Source organism: Mastomys coucha, unplaced genomic scaffold (genome assembly GCF_008632895.1).
Source record: "Mastomys coucha isolate ucsf_1 unplaced genomic scaffold, UCSF_Mcou_1 pScaffold22, whole genome shotgun sequence".
Lineage (NCBI taxonomy): Eukaryota > Metazoa > Chordata > Mammalia > Rodentia > Muridae > Mastomys > Mastomys coucha.
The window spans coordinates 191,422,208-191,440,002 of NW_022196905.1; the positions used below are offsets into that span (position 1 = coordinate 191,422,208).

General features: G+C 33.8%; 1 long non-coding RNA gene across 1 annotated transcript in view; it reads left to right on the plus strand.

Moving 5' to 3' along the window:
* Nucleotides 1–738: 738 nt before the first annotated feature.
* Nucleotides 739–17,795, plus strand: part of LOC116071396 — a 71,677-nt gene continuing 54,620 nt past the window's right edge. The window contains exons 1-3 of the long non-coding RNA XR_004110870.1: nucleotides 739–796; nucleotides 3,801–3,892; nucleotides 8,095–8,179. This is a non-coding gene — a long non-coding RNA (uncharacterized LOC116071396). The remainder of the gene's footprint in view (nucleotides 797–3,800; nucleotides 3,893–8,094; nucleotides 8,180–17,795) is intronic.

Consider the following 17,795-nt stretch of genomic DNA (forward strand, 5'->3'; position numbering starts at 1 on the left):
GGGTTTTGAGGTCCAATCCATTATCATGAAGGCAGGAGTATGACACCATTCAGGCAGGCAAGGTTCAGTAGTAACAGAGTTCTAATCTTGTTCTGGAGGTAACTAGAAGACTGGCTTCCAGACAGCTATGATAAGGGTATTAAAGGCTGTTCCCACAGTGACACACCTACTCCAACAAGGCCACACCTCCCAATGGTGCCACTCCCTGAGCAATAGGGAACATGGTGAAGTGGGAATTAGGATACATTTAAGTATGAAAGGTATAATCATTAGCTTGTAAAAATCTAGACTTTAAATTGTATAGTTGATTAGTGTGTCAATTATACCACAATGAAAGAGACAAGATAGAAAAATGTAAATATTTTTTCATCATAGAATATCTCATGCAACTAAGAAAATTGAAATCATTCATTAATAACAATATTTTTCATTGACACTGACTTCTAAAGAAAAATAAATCTCATCATATAGAAAATACTTTAAGACACTCAAACTATTCATCTTTGCTTTTTTCTACTGACTCTGTTAAAAGCAATCCTGGGACCTAGCCCTCCATTTACTTACTTTTATTCTATTCGCATCATAATATTCCACTTCACAAATAAACAAATTAATATTTTCCTGGAGGCTATTATAAATTCTTCAGAAGTAACTATTTTTGAACATTATAGAACTTCATGGAGTACTTCTGAAATAAGTAAGAATTCTAGCTCGGAATCCTTACTTCCTTTGTGATGAGAAGGAAGAACACTGGAGACAACTTTTCATAAAATAAATACTGCTATATTCATGCCAGGTATTCTACTTAAAATAGTATATTATAATTGGATAGCTGCATGTGTTAAACAGGAAAATAAATACAACAAATACTGGTTTGTCTCATTGTAAGTAATGGATCCTAAAATGAATACAATTTGCAAACTGGAACAAAATAAACACAATTACTTTCTCTAAGGTATTCAGCGGTATTTGAATAGAGTTTTGCAACTTTCCTTGTAGCTGCTATGGACAACATACGAGCTTTCATTTTTGTGTCTCAACATAAGTAGCATAGAATTTCCATGCTAAGTGCTTTGTGAACCTTCAATTCATTCAAATTTTGCAATTAAAAATGAAAAAAAAAAGGATGGTGTCAAAGGCAAACTTATTTTCCCATCTGCTTCCATTGTGTCATTACAATACCATTCTCTTCTTTTCCTTTTTTCATTGTAATTCAAATTGTTCTTCAGTGTTCAGTGATTATCCCCTCCTTTAAAATATTTATTAAGCACATAAAAGTAAGAAGTGTCCTAGATAATGAAGACACAGCAGTAACAGAGCAAGTAGAGATTTGTCCTGTGGGTTCATAGTCAACAAATCGAAAGAGAGTTCAGGAGTCAAGAAGTGTAAATACAGTGAGGTCAGGAAAGGCCACTCTTGAAAATTATTCTTTCAGACTATGGACTAAATAGTTTTTTCTCACAAAAGCAAGAGGAGATTATCTTACAAGATCATAAGATTAAGTGGGACACCTAAGGAAGTGTTACTAGTAACAGATGGTTCACATGGAGACAGAGCATAGAATCTATGAGACACTTTCTTCTTAACAAAGTAAACAATTTCTTTTGCATAGAATCTGTTATCAACTTAGCAATATAAATTGCTATTCAGGTTACTATCTATTTCCCTGACTCAATTCTATACAGTCTCTGACCTAAATATTAAGTATGCTATTCTTATAAAAGTACAGATTATTAAAATGTCTGATGACACTATTGAAACATATCAACAAATAGAAATGAATGCCTGTAAATTGTCTACCATTCATTCTTTCATAATTTACTCTGATTCAGTGAATTCTACTGTAGGTGTTAAAATGGTCCAATTTATATCAGATTTGTATAATACAGACTTATTGCCACTTGGAGCTATCATCAATCTCAAACTATTGCTTCTTTTAACAATGTGCTGCATTTGTGAAATTATATTTTTGACATAAATTCTAGGGTATAACAACAGTTCCAACAGACAACCTAAGAGAATCAGAAACCTGTAATCAAGGTGAAAATCCTCCTAGTGTATTTGCAAAAACTTAAACATTATTATTATTATTATTATTATTATTATTATTATTATTATTATTATTATTACTATTATTTATTATTATTACTGTCTGTATGAAAGAAAGAAGAGAGAAACACACACAGAGAGAATGAAAAAGAGAGTTTTTTATGTGTGAAAAGGCATTGCTTGTCCAACAGCCTACATGAGAAAGTAGGAGGACAAATTTGTGAGGCTAACTAGATTCTCTACTTCCACCTTTGTGACTGATCTCACTTTGTCACAGGTGTTCTCGAAACACTTTTTCTGTTTAGCAATCTCAATGAACCCAAAAAATTCATTTTTTGAAAAAAAGTTTGCTTTATTTATATTGTTTCATGATCATAGACATTAATTTAAATGTGACGTAAAAATCAACATAAGATTAAGTGGGACCCTAGTTATTTCTCAATGCTTTAAACCAAACCACTAAAACAATAATTAATTTTATATCTTATGGAATATTTCATCATATTTTTCAGTTAAATTTTCATAATTCAAATAGTCTTTGTTCTCCAATTCTGTGGGATATCTCAAGATAAAATGTAATTTATTTATATTTATCTCATTAAAGAGTTCATTACTCCGTTTTTTACATTAAAGAACATGAGTGAAGGTCCATGTTACTCCTGATTCCACTATATTGACTTATATACCATATTATCAATTTTTAGTGTGTTTAAGAGGGGGTTTCCCTAAAAGAGTTTCTCTCCACCAATTGTGTAACAGAACCTATGCGTTCCAGTTATAAACTAGAATTTATCTTCATACATAGTAGATAATATATTTTTTTACATTTATTTATATATAATATATTTTAATTTATTTATTTATTCTTCTCTCATATAATACATTCTGACTGAAGCTGTTTCCCTTCCCTCCTCCATCCTAAACCCCTCTCTCTTCCAATCCTTCTCTTTTCAGAAAAGGTTGACTTTCCATACTAACAAAATATGGCAACCAGGAAAAACAAACAAAACAAAACAAGTAATATGATTTTGAAGTTTTTACAAAAGTTATCAGCATACTACAGTGTTCATTACCAGATGTCAAGTTTAACTTAGAGTATAAACTTACTGTTGATATTTCTCCCTATAAATGATTCTGCACAGGAGAACACAGAATGCAAGGTGGCCCCAAAAGAGACAACCATTTTCTATGAGAATATCATGGGTAGCAAAAAAAAAAAAAAAAAACCCATGAAATCAAAGTATTGATTTCTACAGTTATGGACTGGATCTATATTCTTGAACTAGGAAAAATTACATTGGCTTGGAATTTGCATTATGAAATAATGTTATAATCTGAACAAACAACAAACTGAAATCCAGCCGATGTGTACATTGAAAATAAAATTAGGCTGTTGGCCCCTAACAAATGTACTTTCATGAGCTATACCTGAAGTTCCATAATATAGACAGATTTGAGTGAGATGTATTCAAATCCACTGATTTCTATAAATCTAATTCATTTTCAAAACTATAAATTCCTTAGCAAGGAAAAATTTATAGAATACTCATGTTGTGAGTCATATAATCAGTGCCTAAGTGATAGTTCAGGCAGAGAAATTTCCAGAAACAGGAAAATTCACATAAAGAGTGACTGTATATATTAATCATAGCAGACATTTCTCGTTCTAATGATGTAAAGGGACCAATGTGATACAGGTTGGGGATATACAAAAAGCTGCAACTTTCAGTTATTTCCTTTGTCATTTGCAGTGAACATTGCTGCTAGCAGCAAATTGCCTCTATGTTGTTTTCTCAATTCTTCCATGGTACATTCACAGATGAAATTAGAAGGTCTGAGACAGGTAAGTGATTCAGTCCTTCAGCTTTTCTTTGTTAGTTCAGAAATATTCCTCTTTACAAAGAGTGTTAACAGTCAGCTTTTTGTAAATTCTTTACACATCTTCCCTTACCTAAGAATAAATTCATGTGATCCTTCTCAACATATACTAATCCCAGGTATTCACATCCCACCCTTTTTAAAATGGTATCTAGAAGGGTACTCATGCTTCAGTAGATGGTATTGCATCTATCTATCTATCTATCTATCTATCTATCTATCATCTATCTATCTATATCTCTCTCTATCTCTCTATATCTCTACTTAACTATCTATTCATATTAAACACATTCAGTTGCAACACACACACACACACACACACACACACACACACACACACACCATAGCATGAATTCCAGAGGGAAAACTCTTAGAGGAATAGGTAGAATTAGAGGGCAGAAAAAGAGAATTAATTTGACCAAAGCATATTATGTGTATATGTAAAATTTTAATGATTAGAAATGTATTACTAAATGATAAAGTAGTATCTTCTAAGTATTTGAGCTATTGCTCAAAAATTAGCATAAATATATTTATTTGGCTATTTTAACATCCCCACAAAGATAACATGATTGCTATGTAAATAAAATATTGTCCATCAAGAAGATTATTAAAAGAGAATAAAATTAAAAGTGGAAAGTCTATTGATATATCAGGTATTTAACATGTCTATAACTATTTCAGAGATGTGCCACTTTTAGTGGCAAAATTCAGCAATATACCAATGTTCAAATAATATGACATTAAAATATGTAGATAACTAACTCATTCATTAGATGCACACTTAGAACATTCATCAAAACCACAGTTATAAAGCACAGTTTCACAGATTCCAACTAAATAAAATCATATATTAAATGAAAATACATGGAATTGTGGAAGTAAACAATACAAATTACAGCAACTAGTTAATTCTGAGCTAATAGCAGAGAAATGATTACAAAACTTCAATGTTCGGATGTTATTATGTTTAAATTGGCTATACGCATGCTTAAAAGGAAAAAATACAAAATTATTCACTTAACAGTGAAATATATTGTACAAAAGCTATGTAAAGCAGTTTAAGTAAAACTTAAAAGGTCACAGCATTAGATAAACAAAAGAGAAAAATAAGGTAGCAATGCAAAATACTATCTAAAATATTTAAAGAAACAAAATAAAACTAAAACTTAAAGAATAAAAGAATAGTGGGGTGGTGGTGCCGCACACCTTTAATCCCAGCACTTGGGAAGCAGAGGCAGGGGGATTTCTGAATTCGAGGCCAGCCTGGTCTACAGAGTGAGTTCCAGGACAGCCAAGGCTACACAGAGAAACCCTGTCTCTCAAAAAACAAAAACAAACAAAAAAAGAAAAAAGAAAGAAAACCAAAAAAACAAAAGCAAAAAACAAAAACAAACAAAAAACAACAAAATAAAAGAATAATAGGAATTAAAATCAGGAGAAATAAAATTAATTATAAGATTCTATCCCTTGAAGGGCCTTTTAAAAGAGAAAACTATTATATTAAATTTAAACAAGTTTGTTGCCCACTTCCTCAATTCCAGCTCTTGGAAGGTAGAGGCAGGTTGATCTCTAGTTCATGGTTAGTGTGGTCTACAGCATGAGTTCCCCAGATCCATCCATTTGCCTAAGGATTTCATAAATTCATTGTTTTTAATAGCTGAGTAGTACTCCATTGTATAGATGTACCATATTTTCTGTATCCATTCCTCTGCTGAGGGACATCTGGGTTGTTTTCAGTTTCTGGCTATTATAAATAAGGCTGCTATGAACATAGTGGAGCATATGTCCTTATTACATGTCTGAGCATCTTCTGAGTATATGCCCAGGAGTGGTATAGCTGGGTCCTCTGGTGTTCAATTCCCGTAGGAACCACCAAACTGATTTCCAGAGTGGTTGTACCAGTTTACAATCCCACCAACAATGAAGTAAAGTTCCTCTTTCTCCACAACCTCTCCAGCATTTGTTGTCACCTGAGTTTTTTTATCCTAGCCATTCTGACTAGTGTGAGGTGGAATCTCAGGGTTATTTTGACTTGCATTTCCACGATGACTAAGGATGTTGAACATTTCTTTAGGTGCTTCTCAGCCCTCCACCTTGTAAGGGTTCTATGCCCTAGAGTTGGGGAATGCCAGGACCAGGAATTGGGAGAGGGAGGTTGGTGAGCAGGGGGAGGGGGAAGGGAACAGATTTTGTTTGTTTGTTTTGTTTTGTTTTTATTTTTCTTTGGAGGGGAAACTGGGAAAGGAGATATCATATGACACCTAAATAAAGAAAATATCTAATAAAATTTTTTTTCCGAAAAAAGAAAGACTTAAAAACATGAGTTCCACATCAACAATCTTACACAAAATAAAAAAATGTTATAAATCTTAGTCAATAATGATGTGTCAGTTTTGACTTATACTGTAAGAACAATAATGCAATGCTCGTGACAGGAATGGAATGGCAAGAATTGGTGGATGAGCTTATAAAGTTGTTCCATGCTAAATTCATAAACATTTTTTTCTCTAAATCTAAATAGGAATAATATAAACTCTGCTGCAAGAAATAGCAAATATACACTAAAGAAAAATCAACAACACCAAATATTGTTTGCTTACAAGCCTTTAAAATTTTTTTATGAAGTTAAACAAATAGCAAAATAGAAACATCAATTTTTAGCCTAAGTAAATAAAGAAAGGGATATTGACACTTATACTACTATCAATGGAATTATAAATAATGCCATGCATATCAGCACACAGTTTTCATCTAAGCATTTGGGAGGCAGGTCCATCTCCATGAGATCATGATAAGTTTTCTATACATATTAAATTCCAGGATAGCCAGAGTTGCATAGAGACCCTGCCTTACATTTTTAAAAAGAAACAAAAGAGGTTTACATTTGGGAAATATACTTAGAGTTTTAAATTATGTGGCCAAAACCCTTGAAAATCAGCTACATTTCTTATACATACCAGGAATATGACTTTAAGAAAATTATAGCCAACCTTGTACTATTCTCTCCCACATCAATAATTAGTCAAGAAAATATGTCACAGATATGCATATAACCCAAACTGATGAATGCATTATCTCAATTGAGGCTGCTTCTTCTCAGATGACACTTAGGTGTGTCAAACAGATAAAAATAAATGAACTAGAATGCTTGCTAAGTTATCTGCCCATTCTTACTGGTGATTGTCAAGTCCCCACTGAAAATTCAGGTGTTATGCTAACAGGGCTGGCTTTGATGTGACCTGATCCCCTCCCCTTGCAACTTTTATGTGAGTTCATTCTTCTGCACATTTCCTGTTTTGATTTTAATTAGCTAAGGGCAGTTTCTTCTTAAGTCCTGTCTATTTGGTGTTCTGTATGCTTCTTTCCTTCTTTAGTTAAGCGAGATTTTCTTCTATGATTTTGTTAAAATTAATGAGAATTCTTTTGGTCCTTTTTCTAGATATATTTATCTTAAGTTTGTCTTTTTATAGTTCTTGGTTTTTTTTGTTTTTTTTTTTTAGGTATAACTTTTCTTTCACTGAATGGTACATTTTCTTCTTAAATTACTTTTTCTTTCATACAATACATTTTGATCATGAATTTACCATTCCCCCAATTCCTTGCAGATACTTAATAACTCCCAACTTCATGCGAATTTTCTCCTCTCTCAAAGAAAAACACAAAACAAAAACCATAAAAAGCACAGAGTGAAAATGAAAACAAAAAAACAAGAATACTAATGGTAAAACTCTCTGTTTTCTAAAGACTTTAAAATATTACAAAACCTGCCTAATGAAAATAGACACAGTATCTTCTTTTTAGTCCACTGTACATTTCACACTCTTGATGGTGCCACATTTAGCTATGAAATAAATGCTTCATATCTTGTATTTTATTCTAAATTGTGAGTTATGCTAGTATAAATGATAAGTTCTTTCTTTCTTTTTTTTTCTCGCACCTCCAAATGATAATTTCTTAAGAGGAGAGACCAATAGTGTAGAGTGTAGAAAGTGTGTGTGCATGTGTGTTTATGTGAATGTGTGTGTATGTATGCAACTGTTTATATAAGAAAGGATAGATTTCAAATTATTAATTTGATAGTTATGGTTGGTACCAGTGACATTTTTCTCAAAAAAATGTACATGTAACTCTTCATTGCATCTCATATGAAAATATCCATTTCAGAATAAATAATAAATACAAGATAAAAAAAAGAAGACCACAAACATCTTGGAGGATTTTAGGATATGAAAGGAATAACCTAAGAAAGGTAAGTGCAATAAGGCATGACAGGAAAATTTTTGATTACAATAAACATGGAGTGTCTAATATATGAAATGTAAAATTGTAAGGAGAAATGTACTTTTACAATAATAGAAAAACATATAGATTGGAAACTATTTGCAGTGCATCCAATTTATTCACTTTGTACAAAATAAAAACAATATCTAAAACATCCTTTAGGGTACCCTGTGTTATTATCCAAATATATGTAAATTGCATTGTATTCATGTCAAAGGGAAATCAATAATGCAAGTCACAGCACAGCACTCTTGGAATCATATGAATTGTTCTCTGAAGCAGTCCTGTTAGAGGGGAATGTATATGAACATAATAAAAATAAAACCCAAAAGTATTAAAACGTCTTTATTAAACAATTTTTGGAAAACAAAAGAAATAACAAAGATAATAAAAATATATTAAAACAGACAATAGAAACTCTAAATTGAACTATGAAGTTTAACTGTGGATAAGAAGAGCAGTGTGTGCCTCATTGTTCCACTGAAGGCAAGGGCTTCTTTTGAAGCATTGCTGATGCTGAGGGCCATATTGATATGAATGCCAGTGCTACTACCTGAGAACATGATGATGTTGTTCTTGATATGGACCGCCTCTGACAGCCTTATTTGGATCCATGTGCCTACTCCAGCTGGGGGTTGTGTTTGTGGTTTTGTGTGGTCACCAGAAACCATTTTGGAGCCCATGATCTGTGCTGATGATTGTAAAGCTAAAGAAAGCTACTTTTGCAGTGGTATCAAACATTAGAAAAGAGGGGGATGGGAGGCTACTTGACCATCCCCATCCCTACCCTCCACATTCCCTTCAAAAGTAACAGCCTAGACATGAAGCCACTGAATAGACATGAAGCCACTGAAGAGAACTCTTAAATGTCACAGAGATGCCAAAAAGTAGTTTTGGGAGATCGTGTGTGAGAAGAAGGACACAGTTTTATTTCGAGGAGCAGGCTTCTACAAATTTGACCATGTTCTTGAGTAGATAGTTAAAATACAGTGGCTCTTTCTTTCCTTTTTTTTTTTTTTTTGTAAGTTTGTATTTTGATATTGGAGGTCATGGGGCAGACATGGAAGATCTGGGAAATGAATGTGATTGGAGTGCATTATGTGAACCTTCCAGAAAATCAATAAAAATAGGTTGAAAAAAATGTGAAGAAGAGTTTGTGCATGCAAATTAGCAATGACAGGATTAAAGTGCTATCAGGGAGAAAAGAAGGGCCACAGATATTTAAGATATCAATGGATTATATTATTTCCATCTTACTCCCTCTGCTTTTCTCCTAAGTAAGTACTAGAGATCAGGTATTTTGTAAAGAACAGAGCCTTATCTGTCCCATAGATCAGAGAAGCCCAATTCCATGGCACCAGCATAAAGTCTTCATGTGATGAGGCTCTTCTTGATGCATCAAAACATTTTGAAAGCCATACCATTATGTGTAAGTTTGGGGTCCCAATGATGCCATTCTTTCTCTTTGTATGCCTGATGCCTCTGAAGTATCCATTGGTAATTCTCTAATAAACTCACCTAACTCTAATGACTTCTCATATGACTTCTCATAATGAATCCTCAATGATTGTCAATGTATGAATTTAGTGATTAAGGTGATAACATACTAACTTTTGGAAAGATACTAAACATCAGACCTCACAATGATTGTTTAAAGGAAATACCATTGTTCATGTTTATGACATTTCAGGAGATCTACAGTGTGCATAAAAAAACTTTGAGAAGCCAATGAATTATGTGGTCAAGAAAACCAGGTTTTTATGAGGGTAGATGACCAAATGAGCTGTTACATAAATGATGGATATTTCCAACACAACTGTGAAATATTCACCTTACAAAAACAGCAGTCTTGGCACAATTGATTTATTGATTGCCTAAAGACAAATTTAAATAGAAATTTAGGTGAAATTCAAGTTCCAAAAGTGTGTATAAGCATAATTTGAAACAGAAAAAGAAAATACCTGCACAAAATCTTTACTTGATTGTCTGAAAAATGCATGATGCATATGAATCAGGGAAAACAGGAATGAACCCCCTCAAAGCATATAATGAAACACAGACAAATGATGGCAAAGCTATAACACAAAAGAGTAGTTGTTAAGGAAAATATACAAAGTTATATATGTGAATAGACATTTATTTTTGTATCTCATCCAAAAATGAACGTTGCTTTTTTTTCTAGTGATTAAAAATTTCAAGCATTTTGACTTTTCCTTTCCATTTTCCTCCATTGCTTGAAGTATTTTAAAAACATGAATTATTTATTTAATCAGAAAGAAAGAAACATTTTTATTTTAAAAGAAAATGTGTAATATGTAAATTCAAGCTAATCACTGTAATATCCCACCCCTGTGACTTGTGGATGGAAGATACACAGGCACAGGTTATTTTGTATCTAATGGCATCTAGCTCCTTTCCTTCATCTCTGCTCCAGTCCATTCTTGGATTGCTGCTATGTGTAAGCCGGTTGAATCAGAGTAATTTCTCTTACATAATTTGCTGCCAATGTCATCTTTTTAGTAACATTAAACCTTTGGCTTTCTGCCATCTTTTTGCTTCTGTACTTACTCTGTTTTCTTCTTCTAATTTCTTTCAATGAACTTGTTCTGAAGATGCTCACACTCCCTGTGACTTTCAACAGCTTTCTCTCTTTCTTCTCCGAAATCAGTAGTGATTTTTAAGTAGTTTTAAAGTTTCTTTAGTGATACACTTCTTGTCCTTCTGTTAAACTTCTATTAGCTGGCCACATGCAGCTAATGTCTACATTGTATGTAAAAAGTCTCACTAAAGAATCGATATGTAAATTCTTTTTTGATTTTCTTTTTTTCTTGTTTTTTATTAGATGTTTTCTTTATTTACAATCTCATTTCCCAGGTTCCCCTCCAAAAAGAAAAGGAAAGAAAAGAAAAGAAAAGAAAAGAAAAGAAAAAGGAAAGAGAAAAAAAGAAAAATAAAATAAAAATACTAAAACAATCCCCTGTTCCCTCCCCCTCCCCCTGCTCACCATCCCACTCCCTCCTGCTTACTGGCCTTGTCTCCTGAGAGGCTCTGACAGTACCTGACTAATACAGAAGTAAAGGCTCACAGCCATCCATTGGGCTGAGCATAGGGTCCCCAATGAAGGAGCTAGATAAAGGACTCAAGGAGCTGAAACATTTACATCCCCTTAGAAGGAACAACAGTATGAACTAACTAGTACCCTCAGAGCAGCCAGGGACTAAAACTCCAACCAAAGTACAAATTGGGGGACTCATGGCTCCAGCAGCATGAGCAAATTCTATTTTCTTTATGAAGATTAAATTAAATAAGTAAAATGTTCACTTGAGAATGATGGATACCAAGCAGAAGAGTGTAACATAGTAGTTAATCACATAGTCACAGTGGGTGAACAATGTCATAGCTTTCTCTTGTGTTACTTCATTTGCTGTCTAGGAACATGTAAGCCTTGCTAGCCTGACTGTGCCAACATACGTAATATTTCCAGAGGCTTCAGAGAAACAATCAAGTTCGACATGTCTCCACTAGCACACTTATCAGCTTCCATCTGGACTAAATCTTGTCTTAATTGCTGGGCAGATGTCCCATAGTAGGGATTTGCTTGAGGTGAATTTATAATGATGGAATGGAGCACTAAGCTTCAGCTGCAGATAGTGGCACCAGTAATGGTAGGAAATAAAGCCTTACAGAGTAAGACAGGACTGAAAAGATTACTTATATTGCTAATACTGGAATAGCCCTTGAACAAATGGTCATCTTGGGTGAAATCTAGCATTCATATATTTGGCTTGAATGGAGACTTCGGTTATAGGAGTCATTTGAAAATATTTTAAGTGAGCAGAACATCACTTAGTCTAGTCTTGTTCTGTTTGTAAACTTTATCCTTTCAACAAACAACTTTCAAATTTGTCTTGATTTAATCTTTGCTGTCCATGGTACAAAAGCTTATTGTGGGTAGAAATAAGTATTGATAGGGATAGACATGAACTTAATTACTCAAATTAAGATGATGTTAAATAAACCGGATAGTAAATAAATAAAGCAGAGCTGACCTCTTCAGAAGAAGAACACCCAGAACATGAAAATGAGCCATCACTATTAGCCTACTGATGAGGATATCTGGGCGGGAGTTGAGAATCAGGAGGTCTACAACAGTACAACATTAGAAAACCTGGGCACATGGTCACCCTAGTCTAAAGTCTAGTAGTAGAATGTTAGTAGTGTAATGTCCATGACAAAGGTTCTGTGGACTCAGAATTTTAAGCCATCCACAGAAAGAACAGGTAGTGTGATCACCAGGACATTACATTTATACACTTTAGAACTCTGTTTTCTCAAAAAGTTAATTTTATAATATGTAATACTACATGTGTCTGAATATTTCCTTTACTGAAAGAGATTTTGTTGTTATTGTTGTTGTTTTTGTTATTCTTATTCTTGTCATTGTTTTTCAAGACTGGGTTTATTTTTGTTTACCCTGAATGTCCTGGAGCTCACTCTGTAGACTAGGCTGGACTTGAACTGACAGAGATACACCTGCATGTGTCCGCCAAGTGCAGGGATTAATATAGGTGCCACTACAAACAGGTATGGCCATTGGTCCTGTGAAAACTCAATGCTCCAGTGTAGGGGAATGCCAGGCTGGGGAGGTGGGTATGGGTGGGTGGCTAGTGTAGCAACCTCTCAGAAGCAGGAGGAGGGGGAATAGAATAGGGAGTTTTTGGAGGGGAAACTGAGAAAGGGGATAACATTTGAAATGTAAATAAAGAAAATAACCTAATTTTTAAAAAAACTACTACACCCTTATTATTGTTTGTCCTTCCTCATTTTCTGCCAGCTCTTCACAACATTTCTTCCCATCTATGTATATCTCCTTCTGACTCTCATTCGGAACAAAACAAAACCCAACTAAAACAAGCTTTTGAGTGATAATAATAAAATATAATAAAATAAAACAAAACCAACATGTCAATACTAAAGAAAATAAATGGAAAGAAAGAGACTAAAAAGAAGGTCCAAGAAGAAACACACAACACCACTCATGCACACACTTAAGGACCACACACAGGCACACAAAGACACACACAGAGACACACAAAACAAAAATAAAGACTCCACTAAGCTGGTAAAAATATATATGTAAAGGATGTGTAAGGTAAAAGATGAGAAGGAAAATTTGTAAAGTAAATACAAAAAATAAAAATAGTAAAGTCACATTTTAAAAAAATAATCCAAATCCTAGACAGGACAGTATGAGGTAAGAGAGCTCCAAAAGTACCATTGATTTTAATTTTCTGTTGATCATCTATTGCTGGTCAGCATCCCCTTTAGAAATAGTTTGCTTCTCCAGTGAAACTCCCTTGGGGGAAAGTAAATTTTCATTGACATATGTTTGTCAGTTGAAGATAACTCCTGGGATAGGGATAAGGTAATGTGCTTACTTCCACTTATAACTCTAGGACCTATCTGGTGCAGTCCGCTGCAGTCTCTGTGCATGCTACCACAGTTTCCTGGAGTTCATATGTGGGTCAATCTTGTTGGTTTAGAGGGCCGTGTTTTCTTGGTGTCCTTCGCCCATTCTGGCTCTTACAATATGCTAGAAATAAATTTTAATTCTGAAACCTGGCTGCTATGACAAGGAATTATATCCAAATATCTGAGCCAGCCAAAATGCAGACTCACCTGGATTATAATACCGGCTTGCTATAATAAAGGCATGCATTTAGTATATCTGTATCCTTAACACTAAGGATAAACTTAGTTTGTAGAAGGAAATAGCCACATTTGAAAGTGATGTCTAATTGAAGGGCAGACAAAGGGATGAATCACAGAAAGACTTGACGGAATGAGTTGGAGATGAGATACTTCTATCTAACTCAGGAAGAGAACAGCATAGGAAAAAGAGGTGACTTGAGGGAGCTAAGCAGTGTGTGCATGCATGTACACACGCAAGAGAGTTCTCGGTTTAAAACATTATTCCATTTTTAAAATAAGTTTTGTTTTCTTGATATTTAGACTTTTTTTTTAAGTTTATACAGTTTTAAATAATACTCCCTTTCTGGATATCTAGCTTTTTCATTCTTTAGGCTGCCACTTTGAATGGCTGAGTTCATTTATTCAGCAGAAGTTTCTCAGCTTCATGAGGTCCTATGTATGTTCAGAAATCATCCTCCTATACCAAAGAATTTAAGAACTATACTCCATTTTCTCATCTATCAGGTTTTATATGGAGTCTTTGGTCCATTTGGAATTGAGTTTTGTGCAGGGCGAAAAATATGGTTGTTTAGATTCTTCTACATGTAGTTTGCCAGTTTGATTACCACCATTTGTTGAAGATTCTTCCCCCCCAACCCCCACCAATGTGTGTACTTCTCCTTTTCAAAATAAAATTCGAGTGTCCATTGTGTGAGGATTTTTGATTCCATTCCCAATGATTGATGTGCTGGTTTTGTTGCCGTAGAGGCAGCTTTTATTACCATACCTCAATAGTACAACTTGAAATTAGTAACAATGAAGCCTCAAGAGTTCTCTTCTTAGTCTTCATTGTTTCGGGTATATAGGAGGTCTTTGCCACTCTGTGGGCTCTTTTATTCCAACCCATTTATGACCCCCTCCAGTTTTACCTCTAATACTAGATAGGAAAGAAACAAGGATAGGGGTAGATAAACCTGAATCTAATGTCTTTCCTTTTGTTTCTTCCTTGACCATGGTTACTAACAAATTGAAACAACACTTCTTAATGATAAACAACCTCCACTTCATTTCTGGATGGTTGCCTTCATTTATGTACTCTCTGAAAAATTCCCAGAATTCTAAAATCACATCTTCGAAGAAATTATCTGCAGCTGGCAAAATCGTGCTTCTCCTAGACCATGAGGCAAATCATAGTCATTTACTGTGCATAGTCAGAAGCAACCCCACATCCCTACACCTAGGATTAAAATGAAACCAAATTCTTACAATATTTCTATGGTTTCTAATAAACTCGAATTCCATCATTATCAAAAAGGCGCAACATAGCTATCTCATTTGTTGTTTGATTGTGTTAGTGTTTCCATGTGATGGTGAGAATTTTCCTTTCAATATTTGTAAAGAATTGTGTTGTTTCCTGATTTAATGTAGTTTCTTTAAATTTCTTTCCATTTAACCTGATGTTACTATAGGTTTTCTATAAATTGCCTTTATTATGCTCATGTGAATCCTTATATTGTTAAATTCAGCAGAACTTTTATCCTAAAGAGGTGTTGAATTTTTTTTTCAAATGTACCAAGAATTTTTTTTCAAATGTACAAGCTCTTTGTGCTCAGTATTGTGATTTTCAATTCTATGTATATCTTTTTCAAAGTCAAGATTATTTACACAAAACTCACATTTTTAGATGAGATATGAAGAATTGTAATAATCTTCTTACAAAGGAATTGAAATATGCTCTTGGATTTACATGACACTTTGAAACAATGCAAGACACTAGACTATGTATTTTACATTATTACAATGAATAAGACTTTATTAACTCATGACTTTAAAGTGGGGATCTCAAAGATGGAGAGGTCAGTAATTGGCAAGAGTTTCAGAAAGATAAAATATTAAAGAAATTCATTTCTCTACTGTTCATCAACTAATACTCCTATCTCTTATGAGAACACAGTAATAGACACATTAACAAAAATATGCCACCAATTTTCTGTATATCCCTTAACCTAATCAATTTTACCTTTAGTGTTCATGATAGCATCATTTACCCATTAGCTATATACCTAAGAATTTTATGCCCCAGTGTAGGGAAATGCCAGGACAGGGAAGCAGGAATGGGTGGGTTAGTGAGCAGGGGGATGGAGATGGGATAGGAGGGTTTTCAGAGGGAAAATGAGGAAAGGTGATAAAATCTGAAATGTAAATAAAGAAAGTATCTAATAAAAAAAGAATTTTATACTTGCATATAACGTGTTTTCAAGAAGCCATACCCAACAAACTAACAGGTTTTCATCTATGACCTCTCCTGGTCAGACCCAATGTTTTATCCTAGTTAATGATACTATGCTTGAGTTCCATCTTATAAAACAGACTTTTAATCTAATCGGGAAACAGTTGTTCACTTCAGTAACATTCATGCCATTATTAAAGTTGTGGACACATTTTGGAAAGACAGTCATTATCATAGCAATCATAGTTCATACCTAGGTAAGGTTGTTGATTTATTTTCTCCCATGTTAAAACACATAGAACCTTCTAGTTTCTAAAACCTGCACAGAATGAATAAGTTCCCAGGCTGGCAAAAGCTTGATTTCTCCATGTCTAGTGACATGGTTAATTGGTGTTTTAAACAATATGGTCATATCATGTACGAAAAGATGACCAAGAGAAGGGACAATAGCCTGTAGTGTTTGGAAGTGTAGAAGTGACTCATTCCTAGCATAGCTCCTTATTTGTGTGCTTAGACTATCTAGGGTAAGCATAGTCCCGTATTATTGTGTAACTTTATGTATGTATTTAAGTATACATGTATATGTATGCATTTTAGGAAACATCTACAATAGCAGGTTTCCATTTATCATTTTAAAGATCTTTGGTGTTATTTATTTCTATCACATATACTACTCTACTTTGCCCTCTCATCCCTCCTAAATTCAACACTTTGTGATCCATTCTTAGTTTTCCTCCTTAATATCACCTGTATTCTATCACCCTTCTTTTGAAGCCACACACAAGATCTATTGCCACTATTTTTATAAGAATGTGGTGTGAGGTAGGAGCTCTATGTAGAACACAGCATTCCATTATCTCTTTTAGAACACAGCACTCCACCATCTTTTATTCTGTGACAGTTGTTCTTTTATGATCCTTGTAAAAGAATGAACATCTACTAAAACAAAACCACCAAACAAAGAAACAACAATAACAAACCAACTTCTCTACTAAGAGTTGAAAAATGAATTAATCTGTGAGGATTTGTTCTAGTTTCTTGCATTCTATGGATATTCGAATTTAAATACATGTATCTAAATATTTAGTTAGCATCTACATGTCAAAGAGACCATTCAGTGCTTGTCTTTCATAGTCTTGCTTTTAATTACATAATAATATTCTATTGTAGTATGCCCTACAGTTTTATTGTTCATTTTAATAGACACCTAAATGATTACAATTTTCCTACATATTTTAAATATTTTAATATTTTGAAAGTTAGAAATAAACAGTTGAACAAGAATCCTTGTAGTATAATATACATTTCTTTAGATATATACTCAGTATGGAATAGCTAGATCGTATCATAGATCTATTTTCAGGTTTTTGAAGAACTACCACACTGATTTCAACAACAGCTACATCAGTTTTCCCTCCTGCTGGCAGTGAAAACATTTTTCTCTTTCCCCACATCCATATCAGCATTTGTTTCTTTCAAAAATTTTTTGGGTAGGACTCTTAGCTATTGTGATTTGGTAAGAGGGAATTTCAATAGAGATATATAGGCATTTTCCTCGGGACTGAGGATGATAAAAATGTGTTTCTCCACCATTTGTATTTCTTGGAGAGCTCCCTGTTTAATTCCATGTCCCAAATTGAATATATTGGTTTTTTTTATTGCT